Genomic DNA, 15,791 nt, shown 5'->3' with positions numbered 1-15,791 from the left:
AGTTGTTTGTAAGGACATCGAGAGTCGCTGGATCTTGCGAATATCGTTAACATTCAGTTTTTCGGTGGTTAACAGCGGGAGTTACAGTCGAAGAATGGTCAAAGTTTGGCTTCTCTCTTTCTCTCCTTCGCCACAAATTCCTCGGAAATGTGTTTCCATTCCGTCATCCCACTGGAAAGGTAACTGAAAGCATTCCTTTTTCTAGACCTCAGAGTATTTTCAGCACGTAAGTGGATTTATAATGTTTTTCCTTCGTATGCCATTGACTCGTCGTTGCTGAGCTAATTAAAGATTTAGTGTTTGTTTACAAGAGTGCACTTTGAAATTTCAACTGTCAAATTTTGTAGTTATGTTGGCCCCAAAATTTTATTGCATATATTTGAAGGGGAGACGTTACTCTTTAACTGCCCTTGCAACAAAAGCCTGGTAAAAAGACTGGTAAGCCTGGTGAAGTCTGGTTCAACCAGGCTTACCAGGCTTTTGGTTTGAACTCAAGTCTGGTTAAGAGTCTGGTATGCCTGGTTTTACCAGCCTTTCCTGGTTAGCTTGGTCAAAAGTTACCTAAAAAGCCTGGTAAAGCTGGTTTCGGCGCGCAAACTAGAACCTGAAAAGCCAGGTAACCTTGGTTTTACCAGGCTTTCAGGGTGAGTGTGGTTAAAACACCGTACCTGAAAAGTAGGGTTAGACGGGTTTTCCCAGACTTTCAGGGTAAGTGTGGTGGGAAAGCATAACCTGAAAAGCCAGGTTGGCCTGGTTTCCCCAGGCTTTCAGGTTAGGTATGGTTGGCAAATATTACCTGGAAAGCAAGGTTTAGCCTGGTTTTCTCAGTAAAAGGGTGCATACGCAGCTGTAGTAGGAAAACAAACTAGAAAAACAGTCAACAGCTTATCCAAGCGTCTTTTCACGTTTGCTTTGGCTATGGTTCTACTTTACTACGTTCTGTGATTGGGTAGCAAAATGTGTGCAAATTTCTCAACCAATCAGAAACAAAATCATAAATCACAATAATAACAAAATTCCCATTCAAGTTCAGGTAGATTGTAACAACTTTTATTGCAAACTCTTGTGCAATTTCTTACACTTTCCTTGGAATTTAAAACGGAGAATGTACATGTACACATGCTGAGAAGATAAATTCTTGACAGCTACAACCATAAACTTTGTAAAGAAATTGATGGTTAACAACTTTCTGAGAAAAAAATCCTTTTCACACCAATGCCTCATTGGTGTCAGGAAACTAATACATGTATCATAAATGATCTGATGTTTACTTCATTGAAATTGTACATGTTGCATTATACAACTCTTATCTGATTTTGATGTCGATGATTGCTCTGTTTCTGCTGCTTGGAAATTTATTTTTCTTCTTCAGGAATGGACCTGGAAAAAAGGTGAGGAAATACATGTGTAAATATTAATTTAAAGTTACACAATTATTCAGTGGCTCTTAGAGGATGGGAGAGCCTACAAAAAATGTTTAAAATGCATTAAAATACATCTGTAGTTACTTGCACCTTCATTTTCATGATCTCAAACTTTATGGCATTTGAGCATGATTACAAACTGCATAATACACAAAATTTGGTTCAAAGTTTTTTTTACGGTATTTCTTTCCCCAAGGTTCAATGCTTCATAACTTGCAATTCACAACAAAGTTGAATACAATGTTCTAACAATACAGTGTATAATGATAGGTACATGTATTTTCAATCACTAAAATAAATTGTAACAAGGCGGATAAGGATTTGTTACCCACCCCAATGGTTAAAATGCCTGTTTTGCCTACATATACATTTTGCTGACAAGAAAGAAAAATTTTCTCCACCAACAATGTCAATAGTTGTCAAGCAAAACAAGGGAAGCAGTTAAATAAATATTAATTAAATTGATATTAAAATTATAGCTGAACTGGTCTGCACTGAAAAGGAGCCATCTGATTGGCTCCTTGAGTGGTGCAAATTTGTCTATACACACCGATAAGATGGGCCACTTGTGGTACAATGTATGTTTGAAAGGAACAAAGTGTTTCAATTTTGACAAAAATGTTCTATTCTAAGCTTATAAAAAACAAACTGTTGAAACTGTCATGTCACAGTATTATTACAACATAAAAGCAAAACGGGGAAGCATAAAAAATAAAACCTTACTAATTAACTGCATGTAACTTGTTCGGTTGGTATTGGAAAGATAATGGTCTCATCCTTTTTTAACTTGACCAATACATGTATTTTCCCAGAACATACTTCATGCTAGCTCTAGTTTTGTGACTATGCTTCTTACACCACATAAATGTACTGTAGGTTTGCTTTGGCCCATTAAAGGTGTGATATTTCTTTTAGCCAATGTAGAACAACTCAAGAATCACTGTGTATTAATTCCTGCCAGCATACTGCACTCAGTTTGTCTATGTTGACACTGAATGTCAGTGTAGGGGCCAATTCATTAACCATTGCCAAAGTAAAATTCTGAATTACCCCACTACAGTATGTCTCTTGGTTTACAGGGAAACAACTGACCAGGACATCACCACATGTGAAATCCAGCACTCAGATGACTGTGTCTCGTGAATGAGGTTTACAGGTAAGTTACATTGTACATTGAATTTACATGCATATGGGGTTATTGATTTTGTGTCACCAACTGTGTGTCAAGAGGGTGAAGAAACAGACCTTGAATTCACATACAGTACAATGACTTGCGTTGAAGTTATTGAGCTACAATCCATTCCTTTATGCAAGGGCAATACAGTAGATGGTACATGTAATTCTAAGTTTTGGCCCGGAGGGTACACATTGGGTATGCTTCATGTAAAAGTCCTTTTAAAGTGTGTATGTACATGTATACATTCAAGAATTCATTTCAATATATACAATCTAGGACAGCTTCACTTAAGTTGAAGTTACAAAGTGGCAAGAGAAGGGAACACACATAAAATTATTAATACCCATGACTCAACATAGCAAAATAATGTTTTCTCCCTGTGACAGAGCCATAGCCAGACTTTTAGGAAAGGTGAGGTGAGCATTGAAAGTGAAAAGGACTTGAGCTTCAAGGGGGAATTTGGGGGTACAAGTATGCTCCCCCAGAAAAGAGTGAAATGCAGAAGCTCTGGAATGCTATTTTGAGCTCTTCTTCATGGATACAACGTTCAAAAAAATATTCTTGTTCAAATGTGAAATAGCAACTTTTTGGTTTCTTGCAAGTCAACATTATTATTTTAGCATTGCTCCTGGCATGGCCTCTATGGGACAAGTGTCACGAGGATATAGTTTACTTTATAAAATGGTGTAAGGCCTGCGTATCTTAGACTTTCTTTACATGTATATTGGCTGCCTTTCCTCACCATTTCTTGACTAATTTAGTTTCCTGTGTACATTCATAGCTCAAAGGCCATATCTTTGTAATGCGTTCTGCACATGGCTTTTGCCTAATCTCTATATTTTGTAAATTTACTCATTGTTTTGTCTGTTTTGTGACTATGCTTCTTACATCACATACATGTAGGTTTGGTTTGGCCCATTAAATATATTTCAGCCAATGTACATGAAGAGCCTTTCTTGTAAGCAGAGAATGATGAATTATTCCAGAAAGTGACACAGGCATACACTGTACTCAGAAAAAAAGAAATCTGAGTGCTCCTATCAGGAGTCCAACCTACTGTACATGTAAGACCTTCTGATTATTAGTTCGGATGCTCCACCACTGAGCTACAGGAGACTCGTGGGAGCTAAGGCCATGAAACTACGTGTAGGTTCATGGGATAAACATCCTGCATGCTGCTAGGATTTCAATATCGAACGTGTTATCTTGGAATACACTGTATTTTGTAAGAATGGCTGTCTTTTCCATCACCTTGCCTTGCTTTGTTTGTTTCACAGGAGTTTAACACCTTGCCATCCTTTTACCATAAAATTATGCTAGTCACTGACTGTGCTTTGAGTACGCATGATATGAACAGGCAGGACAAAACTTTAGATTCTCCTTTGAAGATCTCATCCCTTTCCGGGATGAGTTGCTCTAAATGCAATGATCTCATGATTCTTGCAGGATAAGAAGCATAGTGGCAAAACAAACTGAATTATGGTAGACATTAAATTCAAAATAAAGAGAAAGCCAAAGCCACAGAATTCATACATGTAGGAAAGAAATGACCTTTGCACTCCTATAAATTTGAAACAAGTGAACACAGGGCTTTGTTCAGTCAGTATCAAATCCTCTCCGTACATCGTATAATGGTAAGCGCACTTTAAGTGTACACAAAAAAGTTAATTAGTCAGAAGGCAGAGAGTAAAAGTGGCCATCCCACCAGAAAAATCAGAAGTTTTGGCTGTTATTTAACATGCATAACAAAGCAAATTGTGACTTTACCAGGGCCAGTTTTGGATGTCTGCAAACTCACCATTCAGTCGCATTGAATGAATTTGTGATGACTCTCACTTGTAATTTTGAACAAATTGCCCTCTGGAATCAGTGGATTTTTCCCTAAGCTTGATAAGCTTATGAGGGTTAATCCCGGGGATTAAGCTTTGAGGATGCAATCTAAAATGCTTATTGGGGAACTGATTACTTTTCAACTTCAATGTAATAGTAGTTTTTCTACTTCGAAATGCAAGGCAAGTGCCTCGTCTTGCTCATGTTAGCTAGGCCCTGCCTAAATGTAAACATATAATTTGTATTATATCAATATGAGACATCAGCGAACTGGCTTAGCCGTTAGTTGCCTGGCCCCAGTTGTTCAAAGGCCGGATAACTTTATCCAGTGGATAAGTCCCTATCCGACAGTTTCAATCTGTGCAAAGATTTCAGTATTTCATCGTGTACAAGCGAATATGCACACTCTAAGCACAGTCTAGTTTAGGAGTGAACGAAAACCTTGGGCACCATTTAACGTGAAGCATATTTTAGACCCCGAATAGTGCCTTATCCAGCGGATAAAGTTAACCGGCCTTTGAACAACTGGGGCCTGGCCAACAACTCGTACGCGCGAAACGACCCGTTACCGTTTTGCTTTTTAAGCTTATATAGAGGAAATAAAGATTTATGACCTGTGTAATTTCTCGTGGAGTCAAAACGTCAAACTTGCTTAAATTCAAACCAACAGCTTTCAATGCCGAATATTGCATTGAGGGCAGAAATCAGTCAAGTTTGAGCTTTAATACATGTATATTTCAAACAAAATGGCCGCCAAAGCGAAGTTATATTACATCGTGTACAGCTGATTTCATAAAATTAAAGATCACTACTGCATCTTACCTTTATAGCGTCATTTAGACCACATCTCCTTGGAATCCTGAAGCTGAAATTAGGCTGCTCAGAGTTTCCACAGCAATCATTAATTCACAGACAACTTTACATTCCTCTACATTCCCACGAATCGACATTATTTTTGTTTACGCCAGCGCTACCAGCGGCCAGCAGATGTCAGAGTCACATGACTTGAGGAGGCGCGGTCCCACGGCTGAAGCAACAGGCGGTCATTTTGAAGAAAGAGGTACCAGTTACTGGTTTGTAACCGTTTTCTCGGCAAACGAACTCGCTCTGATCGTGTGCAAAAATAGCCTATATGGTAACGGATGAAAATATAGACTATTTTTGCTAACGATAACAAAGGTCAAGGCTTTATCGTGCTCGAAGATGACTGTGAGACGATCATTTGTGGTAAGCGGAGCGATCACAGGACGTGGTGATTTCAAGGTCAGTAACATATCGATATGCTTCTTCCCTTCTAGGCTGGTTAATTCATGACGTTTCCATTTATTACAGAGTATTATCACCTTCTTAACATATGTTACATACATCTTATTTCGTGAAATCTCGAAGTGAATTAGGAACAGAAGCCATTTCATTTGTTTAACTTCAGTCGATTGCGGCATGTCTTGTATCGATCGGTTAAAAATTAATGGGCTTGGAAGGCCCGAACGAAACCACATCAGCCAACTTTTCGACAAAATGTACTTTTTTGTCTGTAGTACGTTAAGTTCACTTTAGAGGAGGCTCGATTGCAACTCAATCGAGCCCTTTTCCGGCGCATGTTTCTCATTTTGAGCTCAAAAGTAATTTCTGTGCGAAAATGCCGTAGTGCTCATAACACAGAAGTGACCCTTAATAAAACAGGGCTCTATTTCAAACAAGATACTGCTATGCACAATGTAATCTGGTCACAGAAGACTGAAACCAAAGGTGGCAAACATGAGGCTTAGTTTGCATGTACTGTAGTTTTTAAGTCGAACCTGTATTACACTGCACTGCACTGTCACCCTCTGGCGGTCTGTTGTCAAAATCCAAAATTTCTTTCCTTTATAACTGTAACATTTTGACCTTTTTTAAATGGTCACCTCTTTTAAGCGGTAGTGGTCATCCTTTACTAAATCCCAACAAGATGTTTTTATACTGTGTTGACCTTTTTTAAACGGTCACTTAATAAAAGGAATCCACTCCAATATTGCAACAAATGGCATTCCAGGCAATTGAATTTGTTGCAACCTACCTGAATGCTGGCTATAGGATCTTGGCATTAATGTTTTATTAAACCATTTCTATACCATGTTTTTATTTGTCAGCATTTTATTGCTGCAGTTTTTTTCTGAGCAAGCAAGCGATTTGTACATGGGTGGGGGTGATGTGGGATGGTATAAGACAGCAAGAGATGGCTGTACAGTGTAAAGTTTGTGAGGGGATTCGGGTGGCCTGATTTTTACTGGGTGTTTTTGGACTCATACAATATGATTCTTAGAAGTAATAATTATTGTTTATGTTTCATGTTCAGTCTAAAGCAGTTGGTTGAGATTTAGGTGACTTATGCCTATTGCTCTAGGTTGCACTGACTGTAATGCTGGCAAAATTAAGTGTCTGTGCTTGACACTGATTTGCAGGTGATTTCGTGCAATCAACAGTGTTATAATATGAACATTTCACGTACAGTCTGTAAAGTCTGGTAAACTGCTAAACCCACTACTTGTAGATGCAAAATGCAACCTGATAAAACTCAGCCTCACAGATTGTGTATTGCTTTGTATATTATTTTTTGTACATGGAAATTTGCCGTCACATGTACATGTACTTAATTTGACTAAGAATAAAATTGTTTGTAATTATTTTTACAGATTACCATCTTCATGTATAATTTCCCATGTTGGGAACACCATTCTTGATCAGGTACAATACATGCGAGCTATATTTCAGTGTAAATGAAATCATGTTGTGGTTTTTGTTTGAAATACATGTACACTGTAGTTTAACCCTCTCACTCCCAAGAGTGCCATATGGCACAAAAAGTCATTACGTGCCCAATATTGGGTCAATTTGTATCAAATTTGGACACCAAACAGATCTTGGAGAGATCTGCACAATGGAAGCATAAAATCTTACCCCCCTCCTAAACAAGACATGATTAACCACCCCTCCATTTTTTGTAACTTTTTCCCCTTACACTTTTAAGAGCAAGTCACCATTTGACAAGAAACTATGTGCTGAGATCTGCAAATTAAGCTATAGTTTAGGGGTATACCCAGTGTATACGAGAAGTGAGATGTATTTTAAGGTTTATATTTTCTCGTTTTAAACACTTTTCATTCTCTTCTGTTACTTCCTTTGTCTTAGCTGGAATGATTTCTACAATGCCCCACATAAAACCTTTTAATTGGTGTATTACAGTTGGTGTAGGGGTTTACAGCTGCCGTTTTACAAAAATACGACATTTCCCATGGGAGTGAAAGGTAATAGTTTAATTGTTCCAGCTCAGTCAACATTAGGTTTTTGTTTAATTTCCTGCCCATTTGAGTTTCCTGGACTCGCGGGCCAGTTTTTCAAATTAAGTAATGTTCAAGGTCCATCGCTGAACTGCAGAAATTTTTGAAAGTATGAATACACTGTAGTGTATTTTGTTTTTCCTGACGCAGTCATTTACATACATTTATCCCAATTGCCATAGAGAATACAGCCAATCAGAAAGTTAGAAACCTATTGCATATTTTGTGGTACGCAACCAAAAAAATCCTGGTGTTCCTCGCAGCCTAAATTTTTTTCCCGCCAAAAGATTGATTGAAGAGCCTATGACAACTCAAAATTTTCATTCAGAAAAAAATAATGCCAACACTGACTAAAACATGGAAGAAGAATACCCCAGTTTTGACCTTAATTTTGAATTCCTGGAACCAGACGTGAAACAGGAAAGTTACAGTGCAGATCAGAAATAAGCGAACCAAAATATGCGCCTAAAATGCATGTAATGCCCGTATGCATATATATGCATACGCGTATTGAAATGTCGTTAAATGAGTGGCATGGGATAAATTACTGTAGTTATGCAGTGCTTTCTGGTGGTACATGTAAATCAAGTCGCTCATAGGATAGTTCACGGTATACCACTCGAAAGTATTGCATAACCAGCATGTAATAATGGGAACTGACTTACAGTACATGTACAGTGTTACATGTACATATTAATCACTAAAATGATATACATGTAGCAGTTCTTGAACTGACTGCAGTGTGCACTGTACATGTACTGTAGGTGTGAATGCTCTATTACAGTATGCCAATCTTCATCAATTGATCAAAAAATAATTTCTATTTGGTTAGCCTGAGTGAACGGGTATTGTTGCCCGCTTCTGTTCATTAACCCGGTCTCCCCATGAAAGCTGCATCTGAGTAATAACCACAGAAATTCTGTAATGTCATGATGTAATTTCTACATATACCAGGATCTGGGTGGTTAATCTGATTGGTTGAAGAAAATTTCCCAAAGGAACTTGTCCATGGCTTTTTGTTGTGGTGTGTCAAACTGCTAGAAAAATATAATTTGAAGATGAGAATATTATTTTGAATTGTCCTCCAATCTACAGTGTACTGAGTGAAAGGTTTTTTACCATTTTAAGGTGTGTCAATGTTTGAGTTTGAAAAAAAGGCTGCAGGGAACTTGCCAGCAATATTTCTTATAGTTCTTCTAGTTTGTCAACCAAATTGCTATTTTTCAACAATGCAGTGTACAAATAAAAAAAATTAAGATTCTGTTTCTTCCTGTTTTCTTGTTTGTGGAGATGATACTAATTGTCTTGTTGGTGTTGAACTATGCCGTAAACACCATGCCAAGAGCAAATTATCTTTATTCAAAAATAAAGACTGACTCATTGGACTGACAAAAAGCTTTAATTCAGTAAACAAGAGGGTATTTTACTGATTCCAATCTTTGGAGTTTAATTGTTTTAGCAGCCATTTAGTGGCAAGGCTCAACATACATTTGTAAAGATGTGGCCGATTTTCTTTCGGTGATCTTGAAAACTGACATGATGGTTATAATTATTGATTCTGTGGTGCCTGATCTGCCATACTGGCCTTTTCTGCTCTTGTGGAGCAACCGCTGCAACGTCTGTTATTGATCTTTCCTTGAGACACACGACATGTATAAATCATTTTCTTGAAACTATAAAAAACATAGCCTGTGAACAGGCTGCCAAGTGGGGTATAGGGCGAAGACAAAAATGGTGCTTGGAGAGGGAGTAATAAAGAAGGGGAGTGAGCTTCTGGACATTCTTGTCATGCCATGGAAACAAAGCAGCTGAATTCTACTGGAAGTTGATGGTCAAAGGCTGTCAAATCATACTTTCTGTAAACTTGGAGCTTTACAAGGTTAATGGTTTTGAAACCTCTCTTTAGCCATTGGCAGTCAGTAGTTTTACTTTATGTCTCATTTCTTTGCCAATTACAACAAAATTCCACAGCTTTGAACTGTTTTGATACCATTCAAAAGAATGGGAGCTATTCTCTGCTAAACTGTAAGCATGTGATACTGAAGAAGGGCTATAACGTTTTGACTGCTTGCATGTCGAAAAAAAGGTACACATGTAGCTTTTCTCTGCTAGGCATGTAATATTGATAAAGGGCTTTAAGGTTTTGACTGCTTGTATGTCAAAAAATGGTGCACCTGTAGCTACATGTACATGTTTTCTCTGCTAGGCATGTAATATTAATAAGGACTTTAGTGGTTTGTCTGCTTGCTAGTTTTGCTTTGAATAGTGTCCTTTAATGGTTTTCAATTTAGTGCTGGAAACCTGAGAGTGTATTATTACTCTGACCATTCACAACAGACATAGACAGCATTTGGTTTGGCTTCCCATTGTTGAAGAACAATAATAATTGCCAGTGATGTGAACTTTGCCACCAAATCATAGAGCACAGCTGGTGTAAAGCAAAACCAAGGCAAACATGAAATTGCTTTGGACACTCAATTGAAAACTGCTGAAAAAATATTACCTGTATTCATATGTCACTTGTCACTAGGACCAAAGAGCACAACCTGTGGGGGCATCAAGACAAAAACAAACTCTGAACCCTCCACAATCCATACATGTATATGGTAATCCCAGAAGTTAAACTCTCTTGTTTATTATTACTAGATTCACCATGGTACATGTACATGAACAAGGCAAATGGGAGTTGAAGTGAAAAGGCAGGTGAAAAAGAGCACCACAAGCAGATACAGTACCGCTCAAAAGTAAGTTACCAGTCTCGTCTCGTTTCTCGCGAGACGAGAATCTCGTATCGCGAGACGAGAATCTCGTATCGAGAGACGAGAGCCTCGTCTCGCGATACGAGAGTCTCGTCTCGCGAGAATCACTGAAGCGGAAATTTTGGAATATTACCGAGTTTCTCGCGAGAAGAACTTATGACTGAATTTCTCGCGCACTTGTCTTGTGTTGCTTTTATTTACACTGTATGCCGTTTTTAAAACGGCCTGTGCCAACGGTGGTTGATTACGTCGACAAGTAAGTTCGCATTATCAGAGCTTATGTGATTCGAGACAATTTTGTCTTCATTCACTTCAAAGGTTTCGATTCGCGCACAGTGTAAGAGATGATTTATTTCTTCCGTCACTTCGAAGGTTGCTCGCCGACCTATCAATTTGCAATTGAAACTTTCCCGCACACACAATTCCTACATAAAGAAATCCCAGCCTTATTAAAGTCAAGTTCTGTGCCTGTATCTATTAAACAGTTTTTTGAAATAATAACCCTGACGCTTAAAATGTTTTTCAATTTCACTGCGGTTCGAATTTGCATACATGTACATGTATCGTGCTTCGCAAACCGCTATTGAATCGAACTTCTTTGCGGTTGCAAAGGCTTTTTCTGCGTGACAAGAGCGTCCTGCCGTATCAACAACACCGACACTCAACTTGATATTCTCGCGAAACTCTTGCGAGAAAAGTCAAGCCTAAGTAAATGTACTTACAGTTTTTTCACCCTCTCGCGAGACGAGTTTCTCGTCTCTCGAGACGAGAGTCTCGTATCGCGAGACGAGAATCTCGTATCGCGAGACGAGAATCTCGTATCGCGAGACGAGAATCGCGTCTCGCGAGAGGGTGGTAACTTACTTTTGAGCGGTACTGTAAGTCAATGCTGTATAATGTAATGTTAAAGGGACACAGTCACCTTTGTGACCACGCTGACCTGGACACTAGTTTTGTCAGTTTGAAAAGCGTCTATCTCAACCGCCTGCGTCGACTAAAATAACAAGAGCAAATCACCATGATATACATGTATATTTGGAAAATTGCATTTTCTCAACCTGACGATAGGTTCGTGCGGAGAGAATCTTCGTAAATGATTCAAACTTTGCGTCATGACTGCATGGTTTGGAGCTCTGACGAAGACAAGCTTCAGTACACAGTCGATTATCTCCTCGACAAGGACAATCTGTAGTAGAGCCTTGTTTTCTACGGGTCAAGCAAGCATTCTTGCAATGACATGGGTTTGGTTCCTAAATTTAGATAATGGAGAAGCTGTCGAAACGAAATTATGAAAGCAAAATATATGATTGAAAGCAGAAATAAAGCTTACCGGTTGTTTCGCTACAAAGTAGTTTTGTTACACTGCAGTTCAGTTGATGCGCTACATTTTAAAATTGACATATTCTGTAATGTTTGAACTCAACTTGCTTCTCATGCAAAAACGTAGAAACAGCTAAGATAATTTTTCACACGACTGGATACCGAAATAACAATTAAATGATTCTTTGACTTTAGAGGTAAAGTGTGTATTCGTTGACTATTTACTTTCCCTGGACAAGTCCATCAGTAAATTATTCCATGGTATCAAAGAAATGAGTGTTCTAATAATTATGACATTAGGTCTATAATCACTATAATAATTTTGACTGGCAAATACTTCGACTCGACAAGATTTGACTGTTTAAATTTTTCAAAGGATGCGTTTCTCAGCGCGAGGGCGTGCGATGAAGTGACTGATCATGAAGTGATTCTAATTTATTGGTCACGACCAGCACAAGTTGAACAGTTTAATGAACTAATTTGTGCTGGACAAATTCCATGCTTTTGATAAAATTATATTATTTTAGAATCTACAGCTGCTGAAAGAAAATTCAAATTCAAATTTGCCATCAAACCAAATGTAGAATTGTTTATCTTTGTTACCCATATACCAGAGTTTTCCAGGCTTTCTCAACATTGCATTAAAGCCTGGAAATCCTGGTTCTTGCAGGGTCAGGTCTGGTTAAACTCTGGTAACCCTGGTTATTTCTAAAACCTGGGTTAACCAGGTTTTTGCAGGACCAGGGTTACCAGTCTTACCTAGAAAACCAGGGTTAACCAGGCTTTTTTCACATAGGGTTCAACCCTGGTAAGACTGGTTCTTGAAAACTCTAGAGCCTGGTTAAACCCTGGTAACCCTGGTTATTTACGGAACCCGGGTTGCCTGACTTACCAGGGTTACCAGGGTTAGCCCGGTTGACCAAGACGTCTGGGAGCCTGGTTATACCCTGGTAACCCTGGTTATTTGCAAGACCAGGGTTACCAGACTTACCTGGAATACCAGGGTTAACCAGACTTTTTGCACATAGGGTTCAAGCCTGGTAAGTCTGGTTCACGAACCAGGATACCCCGGTTTTTTTTACCAGGCTTGAACCAGGGTATAACCCTGGTTTTACCAGGCTTTCGTCGCCAGGGTGGGATGTACTTTCATGAAGTCTAGTAATGTACCATTGGCGATATTTTCATATGAATTTAGCCGATTCTTGTACCTGCCGAAATGGCTCGCAAAAGAGAAAAGTTAAAAAATCGGTAAAATATTCAGCTTTTGATTAAAATTGGAAATAACCGTCCTAAATTAATCATAAATGTCTTCTAATTTCGAATACCAACTTGGCGTTTAGTTTTAGTTACCTTTTATTTTTAAACCCAAGTGTTTCCGATGTGTAGTAAAATGATCCCTGGGTAGCTCCGAGTGCCTTCTGAGAGCATAAAAACCGAAATTTTTGTCCTGCAGCTTAAAGATGCTTTTGATTGACTTGAAAGTTACATAAATGTGAATTACTTATCTAGTCCTTTCTTCTGAGAAAGTTTGAGGAATTCTGTTTTTTCTCACCCAAAACACATTAGTTGAAAATTACAGACGGCCACTCTTAAATATCTTTCAAATGACTCTAAATCTAAATGGAAGGGCTTTTTTCGATTTTCATTTGTCTAAGGTAGGCGGAAAGTTGGTTTTTCTCGGTAACTTGTCACCAAAAGATGCCCGAAATCTCAATATAAAAGATGCTTTCACCAAAGAACTTATTGAGTTGTGGGCGGACTTAAACTATAAGGATTCCTTTGCCTCCCTAGCTGAATTTAGTGCTGGCCATATTTGGAATAACTCGTTGATCAGAATTGCAGGCAAGAGTATCTTCTATAAACAATGGGTTGATGCGGGGTTGCTGAAAATCAATGATCTGATGACAAGCGATTCAAGGCTTATAACCTACAGCTCTTTTAAAGACAAGTTTTGCCTTCCTGTTTCCTTCCTCGAATTCTGTGGAGTAACTTCGGCAATCAGGAGTGCTATGAGTTCTTTAAAATTGTCATCGCCAGATAAAAAAATTCAAGAAAATGTATTCCACATACTAAACTCGACAAATAAACCAAGTCAGGCAGCCTACAAAATCCTCATCAATAAAAAATGTACTCGCCCTGAAAGGAGCCAAACGAAATGGTTAAGGGACTGTGAAATTGAAAACGTGGAGAATTTGGACTGGGAGTCAATTTATTTACTGCCTAGGTTATGTACAGTTAGTACGAAACTAAGGAACTTCCAGTTCAAATTTCTCCATAGGAAAATCGCTACAAATTCATTTTTGTATAAAATTAAACTTTCGGAAACAAATCTCATCTTTTCTGGGAGTGCCCGATCACAAAGGCCTTTTGGAAAAGTGTTGAACTATTTTTCATCTCCGCTGATTTAATTCCAGCCTCACAAGTTTTAACGTTATGCCATTGTTTAGGTCTTCAAGGAGATAAAAACGCCTCCTTATTGAATCATCGTTTACTTCTTGGCAGATATTATATTTACACCTGCAAATACAAGAACGCTAAACCATCGTTAATTGAATATCTTAATCAAGTTGGATGTAATTTAAAAATAGAAAAACATGTTTCTATTGTTACAGGAACACAAAACGCCTTCCAGCAAAAGTGGCACCAAATACTTCAGTCATTATAACTCCTTTATCTTTCCTTTAAACAACCCATAAAATAGACAATTATACTTGAATAATTTGAAGGTTCTCCTTTCGCAAAAAAAAAAAAAAAAGAAACAATAATAATAATAATAATAATAATAATAATAATAATAATAATTATCCCTATATTTCTTGACCCTTTAGCTTCTTTTTCCTTGATGTTCCACTTTTGATGTAACTTGTTTAAGTAATACCGTATCCGTTAGTGCTGTTTCTCTTAGTTTTGTCTTTATTAGTAGTGTAACGTTTAGTACAACTGTTTTGAATAAGGTACATGTAAACTGTCGGATATTACCTAAAGTACTGTAATTCTTTGTAATTAATCTAACTAAATAGTTTCTAACTTAGTCTTCTTTTGGCATGTTAATATTGTACTGTATTGTAAGTATCGTAAACGTAAGGAAAGTATTGTATAATAAAATTATTAAAAAAAAAAAAAAGATTTAGTCGAGTAAACATAGATCAGAAACTCTTACAGGAACTCAAAGACTCCTGAAAGATGTATTTTAATGCTTGCTCCCTTCTATTGGGCGGTGTATCACCGACAGTGTGGACAATAGGACATGCTGTTCCCTTTCACACAGAGGTACTATTTAACAAATTTGGCTTAGACTTAGAGATAAATTCTATGCAAGGTCGAGAGGCCAAACATGTAAGAATTGCCCAGTATGCCAAGCATGCAACCCTGTCATCCAGATGGGTGTTGGTTTTTAGGCATGACTACATCACAGGGATCTGGTTACAGAAGCAAGATCCTTCAAGTGTCTCATACCACAAAAACAAAGAAGTGTATGAGCCTGAAATCAGTAATGCATTTTGTCATTGTGGGTTAGAGAGAGTACCAGGAGGGGAGAAGTGTGAATTTTGCTCCTCTGTTCTGTACAAAAGCATAGAGAGAAGTGTCCAGGTAGGGGAGCTTGACCCTCACCTTGCTAATCTTCTTAGTGTGCTATCAGAGTAAAAGTGGAATCTAAATTACGGTGGCAAGTTAAAAATCTGCATTTTTATTGCAGAGTACATTGTCATTTTAATTGCAGAGTACTTCATTTGTCTGTCATAAATTTTCAACCACAAATATACAAAATTATGCATGATCAAACATACAGGTCATGGAATAATAGAAACGTCAAAACATTCATTTTAGATTGTTAATTACAACTTGTTGTTTAAGCAGTGTATTAGCATAACTGAAGTTAGTTTGTTACTGGTATAAATGTTCTGGGAATTGACTCATTTGCAGTCCCCAAAGGTTCAATTAAATTTCAATGTGAACAGTGTAC

At 37.9% G+C, this 15,791-nt stretch overlaps 1 protein-coding gene and 2 long non-coding RNA genes across 3 annotated transcripts in view; 1 reads left to right on the top strand and 2 right to left on the bottom strand.

Annotated features, from left to right (window-relative positions):
• LOC146485164 (uncharacterized) overlaps positions 1–15,791 on the bottom strand; it is a 428,948-nt gene that overhangs the window by 120,625 nt on the left and 292,532 nt on the right. The gene's annotated exons all lie outside the window — the stretch shown is intronic.
• LOC146485178 (uncharacterized) lies at positions 1,029–5,416 on the bottom strand. Its single transcript, XR_014863433.1, has 2 exons — positions 5,254–5,416; positions 1,029–1,380 (listed from the first exon to the last, which is right to left on the bottom strand). It is a non-coding gene; the product is annotated as an uncharacterized LOC146485178 (long non-coding RNA).
• Positions 5,562–10,471, top strand: LOC146485177 (uncharacterized). The gene is made up of 3 exons (XR_014863438.1): positions 5,562–5,694; positions 7,104–7,155; positions 10,395–10,471. It is a non-coding gene; the product is annotated as an uncharacterized LOC146485177 (long non-coding RNA).

The sequence above is a fragment of the Pavona decussata genome, unplaced genomic scaffold, assembly GCF_977016875.1.
Source record: "Pavona decussata unplaced genomic scaffold, jaPavDecu1.1 SCAFFOLD_27, whole genome shotgun sequence".
NCBI classification, from domain to species: domain Eukaryota; kingdom Metazoa; phylum Cnidaria; class Anthozoa; order Scleractinia; family Agariciidae; genus Pavona; species Pavona decussata.
Note: the sequence above shows the minus strand (reverse complement) of the source record. Positions and strands in the feature narration are given on the sequence as shown.